This window comes from Musca domestica, unplaced genomic scaffold (assembly GCF_030504385.1).
Source record: "Musca domestica strain aabys unplaced genomic scaffold, Musca_domestica.polishedcontigs.V.1.1 3, whole genome shotgun sequence".
NCBI lineage: Eukaryota > Metazoa > Arthropoda > Insecta > Diptera > Muscidae > Musca > Musca domestica.
The window spans coordinates 18,124,626-18,147,052 of NW_026712299.1; positions in this window are offsets into that span (position 1 = coordinate 18,124,626).

Here is a 22,427-nt window from a genome sequence, read left to right on the forward strand (position 1 = left end):
ACCCTCCATACAATAGTGGAGGGTATAAAAACGACAATTTTCTTTCATACTTTTGCCACATTCTTTGAGTCGATTTTCTTCTAGAGTACGGCGTAAACATTTCAATTATATAATAATATCGCATTATTGCTTCTGTAACCATAAGAACTCCCTCCTTTCGTTTCTATTAACACCATTGTCGTCACGGAAACCTATTTTTCGTTTTCTTTTCCCCAAACAATGGAGTGCACGAAGCTGGAACATATCTTCCTTTGTTCTCTACATTGTGTAAAATTTCGGTTTGCTGCAACATGCCACAAAATTATAAATGAAAAGATTATTCATTGGTTGATGTTCCCTTACAGCATTTTATTCACAATGGACATGTTCTTAAAGTATATCAAAGCATGTGGTCTTAGAATTTATGGCAGATGGCATTCATACATGTTGCTTTGTTAGGTTGGTCGTCTGAAGTCCGTAAAGTAATAACACCCTTTAAATGTTTTTTGTAGTACCGAGAGCGGAAAAGGATGAAATAATATTGTTATATTAAATCTCATTAGAAGATGATTTTTCATATGGAGAGAAATATACATTTTTGAAACACACAATACAATGGGTAATATATTAGAAGATTTCCGAATATAATAGTTTTTATACCCTACAACACTATGTGTTGGGGGTATTATAAGTTTGATTGGGCCAAAAATTATGTAACACCACGAAATATTGATTTCCCATATAGGAAAGTATATATGGATCTTGCTATCTCGCAGAGCTGAGTCGATCTAGCTATGTATGTCCGTCCGTCCGTCTGTCCATGTTAATTTGTAATCATTCTACAGGTCGAAATTATGGCCCGATCCTCACGAAATTTAGAATGGAGGTGGGGCTAGGGTCAGAATAGAACCCTATTTCTTTTGGAGATGATCGCTTAATATTTAGGGGTCGAAATGGACCAAAAACGGAAAAATGTCGGATTTTGCAGTAGCTATACAGGTCGCAATTATAGACCAATCGACGCGGAACTTCGCATGTAGCTAGAGTTTAGGGCGGGGAAGAAGCCTACCAATTTGGGTGGTCATCGGATAATATTTAGCGGGTAAAATAGACCATATCTTTTGTGTTGAAAAAATTCAAAATTTTTCATTAAACCGCGAATATTTTAAATCCTGACAAGATCACAATCACAAGGTTACTTCTGATCTTTACATTGATGTTAACATCCAACAAAACGGATATATAGCAAACCAGTAAAGAAAGTCCTAAAGTCGGGCGGGGCCGATTTTATGATACCCTACACCACTTTGCTAATTTAGTTGAGCTCCACTTAATACTTAAAAATTTTTATGGGAGAATTCAATCATACACGCTATGATTATAATTATAATTTAAAGTTCAAAGGACTATATGCTTCAGCATTTGTATCTTGGACTTGTATTGCCCATTTGATGCTCAATTAATTTGAAATCGGATAAGAATATATATGGGAACTATATCCAAATCTGAACCGATCTCGATAAAATTTGGCAAAGATATTTTTTGAGCTGTATTTGATATATTTTCCTGAATATCGTTGTTACGGAGTGCATATTACGGTTGTGGGTAACAAATATAACAAATTGGATGAATTATATATACGGAAGCTATAGCTATATCTGAACCGATCTTCACCAAATTTGGCGTACTAGCATCTAGACTCAATTCGGTCGTATGTGCCAAATTCCATCTCATTTGGACAAATATTATACGTTTGGTGCCCATTAAAAAGTAAATAGGACGAAGTTATATATGGGAGCTATATCCAAATCTGAACCGATCTCGATAAAATTTGGCAAATGTATTTCTGAGCTGTAGTTGATATATTTCCCCAAATATTGTTGTTGGGAGTGCATATTACGGCTGCGGAGGGCAAGAATAATAAATCGGATGAACAATATATATGGGAGCTATAGCTATATCTGAACCGATTTCTATCAAATTTGACATACTTATTTTCAGGCCTAATTTGGTTGTATGTGCAAAACTTCATACTATTCGAGCTGATATTACACGTTTGGTGCACAATTAAAGGTAAATCGGACGAAGATATATATGGGAGCTATATCTAATTTTTTACCGATTATCTCCAATTTCAATAGGGTTCGTCCTTGGGCCAAACAAATGTTGTTTGCAAAATTTTATCTCAATCGGATAATAAATGCGACCTGCATTTTGTTCACAAGAATACATGGACAGACGGACGGACGGACGGAGAGACGGACTGACATGCATAAATCAACTCAGAAAGTGATTCTATGCAGATCATCAAAAGGAACTATGGGTCTACCTCGTTTCCTTTTGCCTGTTACAAACAAATGCACAAAGACATAATACCCTGACCACCTTGTGGTGTAGGGTATAAATATGTGAAATATCTCTTATATTTAGAGAACGGCTGAACTGATTTCGACAGTTCTCATTAATTCAGAATGGCCTCTTGGCAGGAAAGAAAAAACGTCTAAAAAATCGCATAAAAATATCTCTCTAAAGATGAAAATATTGATTTTGTAAAATTTTCTCATATTTTTTTCAATTTTGTCATATTTTTGGCATATTTATACCCTACACCACATAGTGGTAAGGGTATTATGTCTTTGTGCATTTGTTTGTAACATGGAGAAGGAAACGAGATAGACCCATAGTTACTTTTGAGAACCTTCATAGAATCACTTTCTGAGTCGATTTATGCATGTCCGTCCGTCTGTCCGTCCGTCCGTCCGTCCGTCCGTCTGTCCATGTATTCTTGTGAACAAAATGCAGGTCGCATTTATTATCCGATTGAGATGAAATTTTCCAAACAATATTTTTTTGGCCCAAGGACGAACCCTATTGAAATTGGTGAGAATCGGAACAAATTTAGATATAGCTCCCATATATATCTTCATCCGATTTCGGGTTAAATGTGCACCAAATGGCCAATATCAGCCCAAATGGCCCGAATTGTGGCACATGTGACCGAGATTAGCCTTAAAGCAAATACAACAAATTTGGAGAAAATCGGTTCAGAAACAGCTATAGCTCCCATATATATATTCATCCGATTTCGGGTTAAATGTGCACCAAATGTCCACTATCAGTCCAAATTACCTGAATTTTGGCACACCCAACCGAGTTCGGCCTAGAAGCAAGTATATCAAATTTGGAGAAAATCGGTTCAGATATAGCTATAGCTCCCATATATATCTTTCATCCGATTTGGTGTTTAAGCCTCTCACATTCGTAATATGCACTCCACAAGAATGATATTTGGTACCAGATATAAGATACAGCCCAGAAATAGATGTTTGTAATTTTATCGAAATCGGTTCAGATTTGGATATAGCTCCCATATATATCTTCATCCGATTTCGGGTTAAATGTGCACCAAATGGCCAATATCAGCCCAAATGGCCCGAATTTTGGCACATGTGACCGAGATTAGCCTTAAAGCAAATACAAAAAATTTGGAGAAAATCGGTTCAGAAACAGCTATAGCTCCCATATATATATTCATCCGATTTCGGGTTAAATGTGCACCAAATGTCCAGTATCAGTCCAAATTACCTGAATTTTGGCACACCCAACCGAGTTCGGCCTAGAAGCAAGTATATCAAATTTGGAGAAAATCGGTTCAGATATAGCTATAGCTCCCATATATATCTTTCATCCGATTTGGTGTTTAAGCCTCTCACATTCGTAATATGCACTCCACAAGAATGATATTTGGTACCAGATAGAATATGCAGCCCAGAAATAGCTGTTTGTAATTTTATCGAAATCGGTTCAGATTTGGATATAGCTCCCATATATATCTTCATCCGATTTCGTGTTAATTGTGCACCAAATGGCCGATATAAGTCCAAATGGACTGAATTTTAGTACATCGGACCAAATTCAGCCTAGAAGCAAGTATATCAAATTTAGTGAAAATCGGTTCAGATATAGATATAGCAACCATATATATGTTTCATCCGATTTAGAGTTTTAGTCCCATACATTCGTAATATTCACTCCACAACCGTGATATTTGGTACCAGGTATTAGATGGAGCACAGGAATAGCTGTTTTAAATTTTATCGAAATCGGTTCAGATTTGGATATAGCTCTCATATATATCTTCATCCGATTTCGGGTTAAATGTGCACTAAATGGTCAATATCAGCCCAAATCACCAGTCTAGAAGATAATACGTAAAATTTGGAGAAACCCGGTTCAGAGATAGCTATAGTTCGTAAAATGCACGATAGAATTATATAGATTTTGATTTTGTACCAAATATCTCATAGAGCTCTGAAATGCCCTGTATAAACCTGTTTACGAGAGCTCTACTAAATATGCATAGTGGTGTAGGGTATCATATAGTCGGCCCCGCCCGACTTTTGAGCTTTCCTTACTGGTTTCATTTTGAATTAAACATTGGTAATATTTCTACAGCTAACAAAAGTAAGTAGTTAGGATATCAGGATATCATATACAGATCGCATTTATGGCCCGATCCTAACGAAATTTTGCATGGGGATCAGATGAGGGTCAGAATAGAAGCCTACTCTTTTTGGAGATGTTCGCCATATATTTAGGGGTTGAAATGAACCAAAAAACTGCAAAATTGTCAGCAGGTCGGAATTATTGCCCGATCCTCACGCACATTTGAATGTGGGTTACCGGCCATTGCAAAAGCCAAGCAGTTTTGGATGGCCATCCAAAAATAATCAATGTGTGAAATAGTTTGCCAACTTTTGTAAAATACCAATATGTCCATTCCAGTGACTTTTTGGAGAATTCACAAATACAGTAAAGACGCACTTCTGACTATTTCGTTAACGCTGATTTCGTTGAAGAATATAGTCAAATGTCTGTATCTCATATAGATGCGTTTCAGTCAAAAACCAATAATAAATGTTAATCTTTTGCCACTTCTGAGAGATTATAGGTCTTTGGGAAATATTGGTTCCAGATCTAGGAAGACCATTTACGTGCAACATCTACCAATAAATTGGAAATTAGCTAATTAGTTAAAGTTGCTATTATTCGAAAATTAGAGAACGAAACCTGATGGTTTTCTTTTATTATTTGTCACAATATCTTGTGGAATTCTTTCGAGTATCTCGCCTATATGAACTGTATCGTTTATTATAGTGTTGTAATGTATTCAACGGTCGGCCCCGCTCGACTGTAGCCTTTGCTTACTTGTTTTTTATGTATATATATCACTAATAACGCTAACCTGAAATTGATGGTAATTCAAATATGCGTTTTTTATATCCAAAAAATCTTAAAACATCGCTTTTCTGTATCACATTTTAAATACACCTTGATTTACAATAAATTCCTCCACCAAAATATATAATTCCATTTAAACTATGCTTTTTCCCTTTTTATTGTTTTTACCAAAAATAAATCTCAGCTCTGTCGCCGTACTGTTGCTGGTTGGTGATTTGTGGTTGTGGGTTAAAATTGTAAAAATGTGAACATTAAATAGAGCGATATCATAAATTTAAAAACATTGCATTTTCAAACAGATGGCACAATCTGAATGAATAGCATAAAACAAATAAATGTTTAGTTGCTCCTACTTTTGGCGTTGTTAAACTTTTTTTGTGCACCATTTTAGCGAAAATCATTTTGGTTCACAAAACAAATGCTTTCGATATTTTATTGGTGTTGCTGAGGATAAAGTTGTAAAACTGTTTTAAACATAGTTCTTGTACGATTTTATTTGCTTAAAATAGTGTGTGAAATATATAAAAAATTTAATAAAAAGTTGGGTGTAGTGCGTGTAGATAAAGGAGATCATAAGTTTATAGCTAACATTTTCAAAGACATCAGACTTTTTTAAAAAAAAAAGATGAGCGTCATCTAGGAACCAACTAGTTTATGTAACATATAATCAGACGCTGTCGTACTTCATAATATAATTTCAGATACCAAATTAACCATACCAATTGCGAACTCCTTGTGTGGATTTCCAGAAATTTTCATTGAAAATTGTGGAAATATCGAGAGGTAACTTAATATGGGAGCCATACGATATCGTGGACCTATATACACAATTCTATTCCAGGGGGAAAAATACTCAGAAGGAACTCCTTGTGTGGATTTTGAGAAAATTCAATGAAAAATATGTCTAAAATCATCAAAACACCGAATATCGGTAGGTAACGCTGTATGAGGGCCATACAATATCGTGTACCGATATAGCCCATCTTCGAACTTGACCTGCCTGTACACAATAGACTGATTTGTGCAAAATTCTAAAACGATTTAGCCCTTTTCGTCCGTCCGTCTGTTGTATTCACGCTAGAGTCAAGACGAATTAACATAGGAAGCTCCAATTTTACACAGGACAGTCTTTTGCAGCGTTCAGTATCATAACCATAACCCATTACAACGCAAACATTAAAATACCCATTTTTGTGAAAAATTAAAAATTGCAATTTTCAATGGTTAAATACAAATTATTAACACATCAGATTTGAGCCTTTTTTATACCCTCCACCATACATAGTATGGAGGGTATATTAAGTTCGTCATTCCGTTTGTAACTCATCGAAATAATCATTTTAGACCCAACAAAGTATATATATTCTTTATCAGCGTAAAATTCTATGACGATTTAGCCATGTCCGTCCGTCTGTCCGTCTGTTGTAATCACGCTACAGTCTAACCGAATTAAGATAGGAAGCTAAAATTTTGCACAGATCTCTCTTTTGTCTGTAGGCAGGTCAAGTTCGAAGATGAGCTATATCGATCCACGATATCATATAGCCCCCATATAACGGTACCCTCCGATATTCGGTATTTTGAAGATGTTAGCCACATTTTTCAATGGAATTGTCTGAAAATTCACACAAGTAGTTCCTTGTGAATACTTTACCCCCTCATAAAGAATTGTCTATATAGGTCCAATATCGTATATCCCCCATATAACGGTACCCCCGATATTCGGTATTTTGAAGATGTTAGCCACGTTTTTCAATGGAATTGTCTGAAATTCCACAAAAGTAGTCCCTTGTGAGTATTCTACCCTTTGAAAAAAAATTATCTATATAGGTCCACGATATCGTATATACCCCATATAACGGTACACCCGATATTCGGTATTTTGATAACTTTACCTACATTTTTCAACGGAATTGTCTAAAAATCCATACAAGGAGTTCCTTATAGGAACTTTATACCTCGGAAAAGAATTATCTATATCGGTCCACGATATCGTATATCCTTCATATAACGGAACCCTTGATATTCGGTATTTTGATGATTTTAGCCACATTTTTCAACGGAAATTGTACACAAGGGGTTTTTTGTGAGCAATTTACCCCCCGACAGAGAATTCTTTATATAGGTTAATGATATCGTATAGCACCCATATAACGGTACCCCCGATATTCGGTATTTTGATGATTTTGGCCACATTTTCAAATCGTATTGTCTGAAAATCCACACAAGGAGTTCTTTGTGAGCACTTTACCCCCTGAAAGTGAATTGTCTATATAGGTTCGTAATATCGTATATCCCCCATATAACGATACCCTCCCGATATTCAGTAGTTTGATGATTTTAGCCACTTTTTCCAATGGAATTATCTGAAAATCCACACACGGAGGTCCTTGTGAGTACTTTACACCCAGACATAGATTTGTCTTAATAGGTCCACAATATCATATATACCCCCATATATCGGCAACTTAAATTTAAAAAATTTTAAATTTAAAAATAAAAATTAATGGATTTTATTTTTTTGAAAATTTTCTAATTCGTTCCAAATGGTGGAGGGTATTCAAATCTCGGCCCGGCCGAACTTACTGCCTTTTTACTTGTTATTATTTCTACCTATTCTCATATTTTTCTACTATCTTCAATTTCGCAACCAATCTAAACATACATGACAATTAATTATTTTCATAATATAAAATTGTATTAGTAATTTGTTGTACTATCAAAAACATCAAACATCTATTTTTTCTCACAAATCGTAAACAACACACATGTGGTACACTACGGTGTCAAAAATCGGTTCAGATACTGCTATAGCTCCCATATATATGCTTCATCCGATTTTAGGTTTTAAGTCCCTAACATGCGTTATATACACTCCATAACAATGATATATGGTTCCAAATATTTCTGCCAAATATTCAGGTTTCGATATAGCTCCCATATATACCTTCAACCGATTTCAGGTTAATTGCGCACCAAATGACCAACATCTGTCAAAAAGTCCTGAAATTTAGATTTGATGAGACGCCTACTCACCAAGACTGACCCTCGTAAAAATTTTCTAAATTCTAGTTTCAGCCATTTCGTCTGGACACTGATTCTCATTCAATCAGTTATTTTACTACCCTACATTTATGTATACAGATTTCAACCTTTAAATTTCAAGGCCCAACTGGGAAAAAATACTTTTTAATGTAAAATGTACAAAAATGTAACAAAAGTAAACGTATTTTCCTGATTAATATATGTTTGTATTTTTGAATAAAGAATATAAAATTGTTTCAATACAAAAAATTATAATTTTTACTGGCTTTTTGGATATTTATATTTTCCACTGACTTATGTTTTAATCAACATATTCTGTTTACATTTGATTATTCATATCATCATTATTTGTATATGCATTAAAAACAGACGTACATACACACCAACGTACATACATAAAATTTCCCAAACAATTACTTTTTTCCTCTAATTTCTCGCAGAAAAACTTCCAAATTTTTTAATTAATATTCCAACGAAAAAACCAGTAAGGAAAGCTCAAAAGTCGGGCGGGGCCGACTATATGATACCCTACACCACTATGCATATTTAGTAGAGCTCTCGTAAACAGGTTTATACAGGGCATTTCAGAGCTCTATGAGATATTTGGTACAAAATCAAAATCTATCTAATTCTATCGTGCATTTTACGAACTATAGCTATCTCTGAACCGGGTTTCTCCAAATTTTACGTATTATCTTCTAGACTGGTGATTTGGGCTGATATTGACCATTTAGTGCACATTTAACCCGAAATCGGATGAAGATATATATGAGAGCTATATCCAAATCTGAACCGATTTCGATAAAATTTAAAACAGCTATTCCTGTGCTCCATCTAATACCTGGTACCAAATATCACGGTTGTGGAGTGAATATTACGAATGTATGGGACTAAAACTCTAAATCGGATGAAACATATATATGGTTGCTATATCTATATCTGAACCGATTTTCACTAAATTTGATATACTTGCTTCTAGGCTGAATTTGGTCCGATGTACTAAAATTCAGTCCATTTGGACTTATATCGGCCATTTGGTGCACAATTAACACGAAATCGGATGAAGATATATATGGGAGCTATATCCAAATCTGAACCGATTTCGATAAAATTACAAACAGCTATTTCTGGGCTGCATATTCTATCTGGTACCAAATATCATTCTTGTGGAGTGCATATTACGAATGTGAGAGGCTTAAACACCAAATCGGATGAAAGATATATATGGGAGCTATAGCTATATCTGAACCGATTTTCTCCAAATTTGATATACTTGCTTCTAGGCCGAACTCGGTTGGGTGTGCCAAAATTCAGGTAATTTGGACTGATAGTGGACATTTGGTGCACATTTAACCCGAAATCGGATGAATATATATATGGGAGCTATAGCTGTTTCTGAACCGATTTTCTCCAAATTTGTTGTATTTGCTTTAAGGCTAATCTCGGTCACATGTGCCAAAATTCGGGCCATTTGGGCTGATATTGGCCATTTGGTGCACATTTAACCCGAAATCGGATGAAGATATATATGGGAGCTATATCTAAATTTGTTCCGATTCTCACCAATTTCAATAGGGTTCGTCCTTGGGCCAAAAAAATATTGTTTGGAAAATTTCATCTCAATCGGATAATAAATGCGACCTGCATTTTGTTCACAAGAATACATGGACAGACGGACGGACGGACGGACGGACAGACGGACGGACATGCATAAATCGACTCAGAAAGTGATTCTATGAAGGTTCTCAAAAGTAACTATGGGTCTATCTCGTTTCCTTCTCCATGTTACAAACAAATGCACAAAGACATAATACCCTTACCACTATGTGGTGTAGGGTATAAAAAACAACCTCGTCAAACATAAATCGCAGACATGATAATTCACACACCGATGAACTACCCCAAAACTGCCTCAATCCATTTTGCATTCATTTTGCCAAAAAAGTTTAAACCATTTTATTTAACCACCTTCAACCAAAATAATTTTATGTTGCTCATTTCAACAATAGACAATTTTTGTGTAGCTCTATATCTTTCTCACTCTCTGTCCGCGCATTAACGTCAGAATTTTACATTTATTTACCACAACTGATGGATGCACTGACTCCCGCGCTGCAACATCCATTATCTGAAGTCATGTTAATGTTGTGGTCTTATGAATGCCATAAATTTCATAACAACACCCACCATCCTCTCGGTTGCATTTTTATGAACTCATTTTAAATGATTGTCAACAGCAACAACGAAGATGATAATGAGATCGTGCTTTTTACTCAGAACCAGGACATTGTTATGAATTGTAGTTTTCAAAATTTCGTAGAACCGTGATGCCGTTAGTGGTAAAGTTATGTTTTGTTACATATTTATGCAGGCATGTATGCAGTGTCGATTTTCTCAATGAAAATTTAAATATAATTGGGTGAAAAAGTTTTGGCAACTCATCGAAATAATCATTTTAGACCCAACAAAGTATATATATATTCTTGATCAGCGTAAAATGCTAAGACGATTTAGCCCTGTCCGTCCGTCTGTCCGTCCATCCGTCTGTTGTAATCATGCTACAGTCTAAACGAATTAAGATAGGAAGCTAAAATTTTGCACAGATCTCTCTTTTGTCTGCAGGCAGGTCAAGTTCGAAGATGGGCTATATCGGTCTACGATATCATATAGCCCCCATATAACGGTATCCCCCGATATTCGGTATTTTGATGATTTTACCCACATTTTTCAACGGAATTGTCTGAAAATCCACATAAGGAGTTACTTGTGGGTAATTTATACCTCGGCAGAGAATTATCTATGTAGGTCCACAATATCGTATAGCCCCCATATAACGGTACCCCCTGATATTCGGTATTTTGATGATTTTAGCCACATTTTTCAACGGAATTATCTGAAAATTCACACAAGGAGTTCCTTGTGGGTACTTTATACCTCGGCAGAGAACTATCTATATAGGTCCACAATATCGCATAGCCCCCATATAACGGTACTCCCCGATATTCGGTATTTTGATGATTTTACCCACATTTTTCAACGGAATTGTCTGAAAATCCACACAAAGAGTTCCTTGTGGGTACTTTATAACTCGGCATAGAATTATCTATATAGGTCCACAATATCGTATAGCCCCCATGTAACGGTACCCCCGATATTCGGTATTTTGATGATTTTAGGCACATTTTTCAATGGAATTGTCTGAAATTCCACAAAAGGAGTACCTTGTGGGCATATTACCTCCTCAAAAAGAATTGTCTATATAGGTCCACGATATCGTATATCCCCCATATAACTGTAACCCCCGATATTCGGTATTTTGATGATGTTAGCCACGCTTTTCAATGGAATTGTCTTAAATTCTACACAAGGAGTTCTTTCTGAGCACTTTACCCCCTGAAAGGGAATTGTTTATATAGGTCCACAATATCGTATATCCCCCATATAACGGTACCCCCGATATTCGGTATTTTGATGATTTTAGCCACATTTTCCAATCGTATTGTCTGAAAATCCACACACGGAGTTTCTTGTGAGTACTTTACACGCAGACATAGATTTGTCTTTATAGGTCCACAAAATCTTATATCCCCCCATATATCGGCATAAGATATTTTATATATAAGAACTTACTGCTTTTTTACTTGTTTTATTTCAAACTCACAAATTTGAAAAAGCTAAAGTTTATGGAAAAACTGTAAGCTCGGCCAGCCCAAAATTTTAATATACCCAACCAAAAAACAAAAAAAAAAATAAATCCTTTAAAAATTCTGTTAAAATCTTAAAAATATCTAATGTAGCTGTTGTATTAAAGAAACTTGAAAAAAAAAATCGGTGAATAATGTCGTTAAAATAGTCAAAATATCGAATATCGGGAGATAGCGATGTATGGGGCCTATACAAAGACGTGAACCTGCACAGACAATTTCCTGTCATAGGCTGTAATATACATTACAAACTTCAAATACCAAATTTGAAACATTTCCGGCGCTAAAATCATCAAAATGCCGAATTTAAACCGAATAATTTTAATATTTTGTGGGAATGGTAAAAGAACTGAATAAGTCGATAAATTATATATTCACATCAAATCTCTGGTTGATTTGGAGGTACCAAAAGGACTAGTCCTACATCTTCAGTCTTCACATCACAAGTTGTGTTGATAGAAGTATTGAAAATAATCGAATACTTGTTTCGCCTTCTATGAGCTTCAGAGTAATTCAAAATTTAAATCGTTGTGAGGGAGGTACTTAAAGAAGGGATCCGCTATATACGATCGTTTTACCTGATCTTGTGATCTTGATACACAAATTGGGATGTGCGAAATTTAAAGGCAATACAATATATTGACCCTTAGTAGGGGAGGCACGTGATTGAATGGGCCAATATTGTTTGTTTTAACACCTGATCTAGCACTAATACAATTATTAAGGTTTGCAATGTTTGAACAAAATTGAACAATCCTTTCTTGTTTTTAGTCCAAAAAGGCAAAGACCACAAGGAGAAAGCTAAAAACGTCCCCTTTCAGCCCATATATACTTTTCTATTTGAACCAATTTGTCAACAATGCATAATACAGGGTGAGATAAAAAACTGCAACCCACTTCAGACAGCTTTCATTTCTAAGCCACTCGTTCGACAGCTGTTAAAATTATTCCAGTGACAGCTCATTATATTGTTTACAAGCGCACAAAAGCATTTTGGTGAGAATTTTCCAGTAAAAAAATTACTCGTGATAGAATTCAAGGGTGATATTGTGGACGGAAGAAAACAGCAACATCAGCAGAAATGGTTCGAAAAGTAAAGAAGCGAATTGATAGAAACACGCGTCACAGTGGCGGAAAAAATTATCATCGCAATATTCCATTAGGCATATATTGAAAAATGAGCTCGGGGTAAAGCAATTGAAATTCAAAAAAGTGCAAGAATTTACACCGCAACAGAAAGAAAATAGATTCAAAAGAAAGAGGGCAACTGCCGAATTTGGCTCTCTCCGATGAGAAAACACGCGCCACCCAAGAATGGTTACAAAATGAGGTTCCTGCGCAACATGGCCACCAAAATCTCCGGATACCAATCCGATGGACTATTGTGTTTGGAGTATTTAGGAAAGCAAGGGGATGAGCCAAAATACCGCAGAGCAACATTCGGACAGCGTGTGTTTTATTGGCCGTTTGAATGCCATAATTCATGCCAAAGCTAACCAATTCGAACAAATCTAAATGTTATGCTATTTCCGACATTTTTTGCTTTAATTCAATAAAATTTTAAGACCAGTAAAGAAAGTCCTAAGGTCGGGCGGGACCGACTTTTTGATACCCTACACCACTTTGATAATTTAGTCTAGCTCCACATAACAATTAAAAGTTTTTATGGGAAAATTCAATCATACACGCTATGATTATAATTATAATTTAAAGTTCAAAGGAGTAAATATACCGAAGCATTTGTGTCTTTTAAATTCGGACTTGTATTGCCCATTTGGTGCACAATTAATTTGAAATCGGATAAAGATATGTATGGAAGCTATATCCAAATCTGAACCGATCTCGATAAAATTTGACAAAGATATTTCTGAGCTGCATTTGATATATTTCCCTGAATATCGTTGTTACGGAGTGCATATTACGGCTGTGGGTAACAAATACTAGAAATCGGATGAACAATATATATGGGAGCTATAGCTATATCTGAACCGATTTCTATCAAATTTGGCATACTTATTTTCAGGCCTAATTTGATATATTTCTCTGAATATTGTTGTTACGGAGTGCATATTACGGCTGTGGGTAACAAATACTACAAATCGGATGAACAACATATATGGGAGCTATAGCTATATCCCAACCGATCTTCATCTTCATCATTTGGCATACTAGCGTCTAGACTCAATTCGGTCGTAAGTGCCAAATTTCATCCCATTTGGGCAAATATTAGACGTTTGGTGCACAATAAAAGGTAAATCGGACGAAACTATGTATGGGAGCTATATCCAAACCTGAACCGATCTCGATAAAATTTAGCAAATGTATTTCTGAGAAGTATTTGATATATTTCCCCAAATATTGTTGTTACAGAGTGCATATTACGGCTGCAGAGGACAAAAATAACAAATCGCATGAACAATATATATGGGAGCTATAGCTATATCTCAACCGATTTCGATTTGGCATACTTATTTTCAGGCCTAATTTGGTTGTATATGCAAAATTGCATACTATTCGGGCTGATATTACACCTTTGGTGGACAATAAAAGGCAAATCGGACGAACATATATATGGGAGCTATATCTAAATTTTGACCTATTATTTCCAATTTCAATAGGGTTCGTCAAACAAATGATATGTGCAAAATTTCATCTCAATCGGATAATAAATGCGACCTACATTTTGTTCACAAGAATACATGGACAGACGGACGGACTGACATGCATAAATCAACTCAGAAAGTGATTCTATGGATATCCTCAAAAGTAACTATGGGTCTATCTCGCTTCCTTCTCCATGTTACAAACAAATGCACAAAGACATAATACCCTTACCACTATGTGGTGTAGGGTAAAAAAATGTAAAAATTATGGCGTTTGACTTTGTTGCAGTTTTTTTATCTCACCCTGTATTTTATATATTAGGACTGAAATTATATTAAAAGTTTATATTTCATTGATATAGAATTATTTCAATTATATTAAAAGTTACCACATTTCCATTATTACGTTTTAAAATAATAACATAACATAACTTAGAGAATGTCGAACTAATATTTTTGTAAAACTATTTGATTTTTTAAATATTTAACTTATGCATTTAGGAGCTAAATCCCCTTGGTTATGATTAAAAAATACAATATTTATGGTATCGTTAAATTTAATATTGCATTTTTCTGGCAATTGCCATGAGAAGTGTGGCAATATGCTTTTGCTTCCGAATCAGCCATCAACCAGCAGCATTTATACACACGCAGAGAGCAGTGTAATGTAATTTTCGAGAAAATTGAATTTCAATTGAATATTTATGAATTGTTTGCCATGGGAGAACTTTGTGCTACTGCCGTTATTGTTTCTGCTCTGGATTTTATTTTCATAGTTTTATGAGCAGCATGGAGTTTTCTATGCTCTGCTTGTTGTGCGGTCATAAAATTTAATGCCCAGCATAATTTTGTTGTTATTACAGTTATATTGTTATCGTATTTGTTTCAATTGATTTTGGAAGCAACAAAAAATCTTTTGTTTCGAATTTACAGGGAAAGGATTATAGCTCAAGGAAGGAAGAGGGTGAACTTTTTTATGTATGTGCATGAAATGTGAGCAAATTATTTTTCCTTACAAATTGAAGTGTTTTTTTCACCATTTGCTTCCACAATTGTATCGAAGTTTTACTTGATTGCTCCCATTTGACAATTACGTCGTTATGGGATCCTCTGTTAAGGAAGATATGAAAAACTAAATATATGGAATATATTTTAAATTTATTTCCATATGAAATGCATTTTCTATATTCACAAATTCTCAAATTCAATTAAATATTTTTATCCAGCCACAATTACATTGCATTGTGAAAATGGTTAACAATCTTCTTGCTGTTGCTATTGCTATTGTTTCAAATTCTTGTTAATATGTTCATTGTGTTTGTAATAATAATTACTACACCTATGGGAAAACTATTACTTAGCACCAACAATAATTGTTGCAAATATTTATTGTTGGAAGGAGAAAATGGTTATGCTTGGAAGGTTAGAAGAAGCCAACGCCTTGAAAAATATGTTCGCACATATTTATAAGTGTCTTACACTGGCTTACAAAAGACTGGCATAAGAATTAAATAAGGCATAAAGCTAAAGGGTAATTTTAATATATAAACAAGTAAAAAAGCAGCTAAGTTCGACCGGGCGGAACTTTTGATACCCTCCACCATTTGGAAGAAACTTGAAAATTTTCAAAAAAAAAACCAGAAAGGAAAGCTCAAAAGTCGGACGGGGCCGACTATATGATACCCTACACCACTATGCATATTTAGTAGAGCTCTCGTAAAAAGGTTTATACAGGGCATTTCAGAGCTCTATGAGATATTTGGTACAAAATCAAAATCTATCTAATCCTATCGTGCATTTTACGAACTATAGCTATCTCTGAACCGGGTTTCTCTAAATTTGACGTATTAGCTTCTAGACTGAATTCGGTCTTATGTACGAAAATTAAGGTGATTTGGGCTGATATTGGCCATTTGGTGCACAATTAACACGAAATCGGATGAAGATATATATGGGAGGCATATCCAAATCGGAACAGATTTTAATAGAATTAAAATCAACTGTTTTTGGGCTTTATCTGATATCTGGTACCAAATATCATTTCTGTGGAGTGCATATTACGAATGTGACAGACTTAAAGACCAAATCGGATGAAAGATATATATGGGAGCTATAGCTATATCTGCACCGATTTTTACTAAAATTGGTGTACTTGCTTCTAAGCTGGTTTCGGTCGGATTTGCCAAAATTGATGCTATTACGGCCATTTGGTGGTCAATCACCCGAAATCGGATGAAGATATATATGGGAGCTATATCCAAATCTGAACCGATTTCGATGAAATTTAAAACAGCCATTCCTGTGCTCCATCTAATACCTGGTACCAAATATCACGGTTGTGGAGTGAATATTACGAATGTAAGGGACTAAAACACTAAATCGGATGAATCATATATATGGGAGCTATAGCTGTTTCTGAACCGATTTTCTCCAACTTTGTTGTATTTGCTTTAAGGCTAATCTCGGTCACATGTGCCAAAATTCGGGCCATTTGGGCTGATATTGGCCATTTGGTGGTCAATTAACGCGAAATCGGATGAAGATATATATGGGAGCTATATCCAAATCTGAACCGATTTCGATAAAATTTAAAACAGCTATTTCTGTGCTCCATCTAATACCTGGTACCAAATATCACGGTTGTGGAGTGCATAGTAGGAATGTGAGGGACTTAAAGATCAAATCAGATGAAAGATATATATGGGAGCTATAGCTATATCTGAACCGATTTTCTCCAAATTTGATATACTTGCTTCTAGGCCGAACTCGGTTGGGTGTGCCAAAATTCAGGTAATTTGGACTGATAGAGGACATTTGGTGCACATTTAACCCGAAATCGGATGAAGATATATATGGGAGCTATATCCAAATCTGAACCGATTTCGATAAAATTTAAAACAGCTATTTCTGTGCTCCATCTAATACCTGGTAACAAATATCACGGTTGTGGAGTGCATAGTAGGAATATGAGGGACTTAAAGATCAAATCGGATGAAAGATATATATGGGAGCTATAGCTATATCTGAACCGATTTTCTCCAAATTTGATAAACTTGCTTCTAGGCCGAACTCGGTTGTTTGTGCCAAAATTCAGGTAATTTGGACTGATAGTGGACATTTGGTGCACATTTAACCCAAAATCGGATGAAGATATATATGGGAGCTATATCCAAATCTGAACCGATTTCGATAAAATTTAAAACAGCTATTTCTGTGCTCCATCTAATACCTGGTACCAAATATCACGGTTGTGGAGTGCATAGTAGGAATGTGAGGGACTTAAAGATCAAATCGGATGAAAGATATATATGGGAGCTAGAGCTATATCTGAACCGATTTTCTCCAAATTTGTTGTAATAGCTTTAAGGCTAATCTCGGTCACATGTGCCAAAATTCGGGCCATTTGGGCTGATATTGGCCATTTGGTGGTCAATTAACGCGAAATCGGATGAAGATATATATGGGAGCTATATCCAAATCTGAACCGATTTCGATAAAATTTAAAACAGCTATTTCTGTGCTCCATCTAATACCTGGTACCAAATATCACGGTTGTGGAGTGCATAGTAGGAATGTGAGGGACTTAAAGATCAAATCAGATGAAAGATATATATGGGAGCTATAGCTATATCTGAACCGATTTTCTCCAAATTTTATATACTTGCTTCTAGGCCGAACTCGGTTGGGTGTGCCAAAATTCAGGTAATTTGGACTGATAGTGGACATTTGGTGCACATTTAACCCGAAATCGGATGAAGATATATATGGGAGCTATATCTAAATTTGATCCGATTCTCACCAATTTCAATAGGGTTCGTCCTTGGGCCAAAAAAATATTGTTTGGAAAATTTCATCTCAATCGGATAATAAATGCGACCTGCATTTTGTTCACAAGAATACATGGACAGACGGACGGACGGACGGACGGACGGACGGACAGACGGACGGACATGCATAAATCGACTCAGAAAGTGATTCTATGAAGGTTCTCAAAAGTAACTATGGGTCTATCTCGTTTCCTTCTCCATGTTACAAACAAATGCACAAAGACATAATACCCTTACCACTATGTGGTGTAGGGTATAAAAACAGTAAAGAAAGTCCTAAAGTCGGGCGGGGCCTACTTTATGATATCCTACACCACTTTGCTAATTTAGTAGAGCTCCACATAACAATTAGAAGTTTTTATGTGAGAATTCAATCATACACGCTATGATTATAATTATAATTTAAAGTTCAAAGGACTAAATATGCCGTAGCATTTGTATCTTTTAAATTCGGACTTGTATTGCCCATTTGGTGCGAAATTAATTTGAAATCGGATAAAAATATATATGGGAGCTATATCCAAATCTGAACCGATCTCGATAGCGATAACTGTGGTAACAAATATAACAAATCGGATGAACAGTATATATGGGAGCTATAGCTGTATCTGAACCGATCATGGCCAAATTTGACACACTAGCTTCTACACTCAATTCTGTCGTGAATGCCAAATTCCATCCCATTTGGACAAATATTAGACGTTTGGTGCACAAAAAAAGTAAATCGGACGAAACTATGTATGGGAGCTATATCCAAACCTGAACCGATCTCGATAAAATTTAGCAAATGTATTTCTGAGCTGTATTTGATATATTTTCCCAAATATTGTTGTTAAAGAGTGCATATTACGGCTGCGGAGGACAAAAATAACAAATCGGATAAAGAATATATATGGGGAGCTATAGCTATATCTGAACCGATTTCGATCAAATTTGGCATACCTATTTTCAGGTCCAATCTGATCGTACATGCAAAATTCCATACTATTCGGACTGATATTACACGTTTGGTGCACAATAAAAAGCAATTTTCTTCCAAGGGGTAATCTACTCACGAGGATCTCCTTTTGTCGATTTTTAGACAATTACAGTTAAGAATGTGGCTAAAATCATAAAAATACCGAATATCTGGAGGTACCGTTATGTGGACGATATACGATTTCGTGGACCTATATGGACAATTCTAATTCTAAAGTACTCACAATGAGATTTTCAGACAATCCCATTGAAAAATGTGGCTAAAATAATCAAAATACAGAATATCGGGGGTTACCGTTATATGGGGGCTATACGATATCGTAGACCGATATAGCCACCTTCGAACTTGACTTGCCTGCAGACACAAGTCAGATCTGTGCAAAATCTTAGCTTCATATCTTATTCGCTTTGGCTCTAGAGTGATTACAACAGACGGACGGACAGGGCTAAATCGTCTTAGAATGTTATGCTTATCAAGAATATATGTACTTTGTTGGGCCTAAAATTATTATTTCGATGAGTTGCAAACGGAATGACGAACTTAATATACCATCCATACTATGTACAGGGTGAGATAAAAAAATGTCGGAAATAACATCAAATTTTAAAATAAGTTTAGATTTGTTCGAATTGGTCAACTTTGGTACGAATTGTGGCCTTCAATCGGCCAATGAAACCGTCACTCGCTGCCCGAATGTTGCTCTACGATACTTTGGCCCATCCCGGGGAAGTACTTGCTTGAGGTGATCGACACTTTGGTATTTTTTTTGTGGCAACCTCGCTCCAGTTCAACGGATTGGTATCCGGAGGTTTTGGTGGTACTAAATTGGATATTGAGTGAATGGATAGTGCTGGAATCCCGAAATATGATATTGAGGTCTCTGTTGGTTCAAATTGGTTCAAATTTCGATAGTTGGTCTACTTCACATAAATTTCGAATAAACGATTACTGTTAACCTTATGTTCTCTATTGATTCAATTTAAAAATTCGAGATATTCGTTAAATTTTGTAAAGCTGTGCACATGTACCCACTTTCACCCATACATACCTGCATATTTATATATGAATACCTAACATTCTCTTTCCTCTAAATAAAATGTCGACGTACAGCAAATGCGGTTAGTTGTTGGTGGCACTGCATTTCCGTCGTAATTTTAGTGCGCTTTGCCTTTCCCCTAACCATAACTTATTGTTTGTGGTGTTTTTTTTTCGGAATGTGGTCGTAACCAGGGTATTTCCTAACCGTTGCTATACTCACTTCCGCAAGAATGAACGTTTTGTTTTGTACACCCTGTAGTTACGTTGCTTCCATATGCAACGATGCTTTCACTCACACACACCACACATACATACATCTGCAAAATATGTGGGTATTAGCGGAAATATAATTATGTTGTAAAGTATGAATATTTTTGTGTAGATTTTTTAATTAAACAACATAAAGGCAACCACAACCAATGTGGCTTTCTAAGAATATTTCAATTAAAATAGAAATAAATGTGAATTTATGTAGAAGAAAGGTTTTAGAGAATGTATATTTTCCCTCTAGGTCAAATGTGAGCAAGATAATGCAAAGTAATGGGAAGTGAAAAGGAAAGGATTCTGGAAGGAAATATGAATCCCAGGAGATCATTTTTTGAAAATGGTTCCTCAATGTACGAAAAGTACAGAAAGGCATAAAATGGTACGGAACTGTTAATAAGCGGACGCCAAGAGTTAAGAATGTGTATGTATGGAATGAGAGTCTACTCACATGCGGAGGGGTAATATCAGTAGGTATTTTAGGAAATATATACATCAGGATACGAGCAGTACCAAAATGAACAACAATTTATACAATTGTTATGACATATCTTGGTGAGAAGATTTTTAAGAGGTACAAAATTGTTATTAAGTTGTTTTCAAATTTTGCAAGAGTGTGGGAACGGGTGATATAGGGTGGGGGTTTTTCATTTACTTTTTCATAGGAATACAAAAAATACTTAAATATACACAATAGTACATCACTATTGAGCGATCCGTAAAAGTTACACCTTTGAAATTTGCCATAAGTGCGAGATTAGTAAATGATAGATCATTATTATTGATCGATCAATAACAGCTAGATCTTATAAATATGGTATCCTCTTGGATGAGATAAAGTGCAGTTTTCGGGAATTCAGGCCGAATTTTTAACACCCTCACCCATATATCATCAAAAAATCCCAAATATCGGGGTGAGATGAAAAAACTGCAACAATTTTCAGACTGCTATCATTTCTAAGCTACTCGTCCGACGGCTGTTAAAATTATTCCAGTGACAGCTCATTATATTATTTACAAGCGTACAAAGGCATTTTGGTGAGAATATTCTGAAAAAAAAAATAATTCTTTATATTTGGCTGGAAAACCACAAGTGGCTTTCGTTAGAGCACTCCAGCATTTAAATGTGAATAAATATTTTGTGTCTCGTATCATCGCTCGTTACCGTGATACTGGTAGCATAGCCCGACGTCAAGGAACTGGACGGAAGAAAGCGGCAACATCAGCAGAAATGGTTCGAAAAGTAAAAAAGTGACTTGATCGAAACCCGCGTTGCAGTGGCCGAAAAATGGCTCGTGCAAGAACTTACACCGCAACAGAAAAAAAAATAGACCCAAAAGAGCTAAAGAGTTGCTTCGCTTGGCCGAAAGTGGTGAACTGCCGAATTTGGTGTACACCGATAAGAAAACATTCGTTGTTCAGCAGTTTGTAAGTAGGCCAAAAGATCGTGTTTTCTTGCCAAAGAGGTCAGCTTAAAATGTGCACCTTCAGTTGGCCACCAGAACTCAAGAGCCAGCCTTGGTGATGGTTTGGGCCGCCATAACAGCCGATGGTCGCTCTCCACTCGTATTAATCGACCGTGGCATCGGAATAAATGCCGAATATTATCGCGAAAATATTCTGGAGGGTGTATTAAAGCCTTGGGCACGCAAACATTTTGACCGAAGACCTTGGCAGAAGCCACCAAAGAATGGTTACAAAATGAGGTTCCTCGCTTCATTTCCAGCGCACAATGGCACCAAAATCT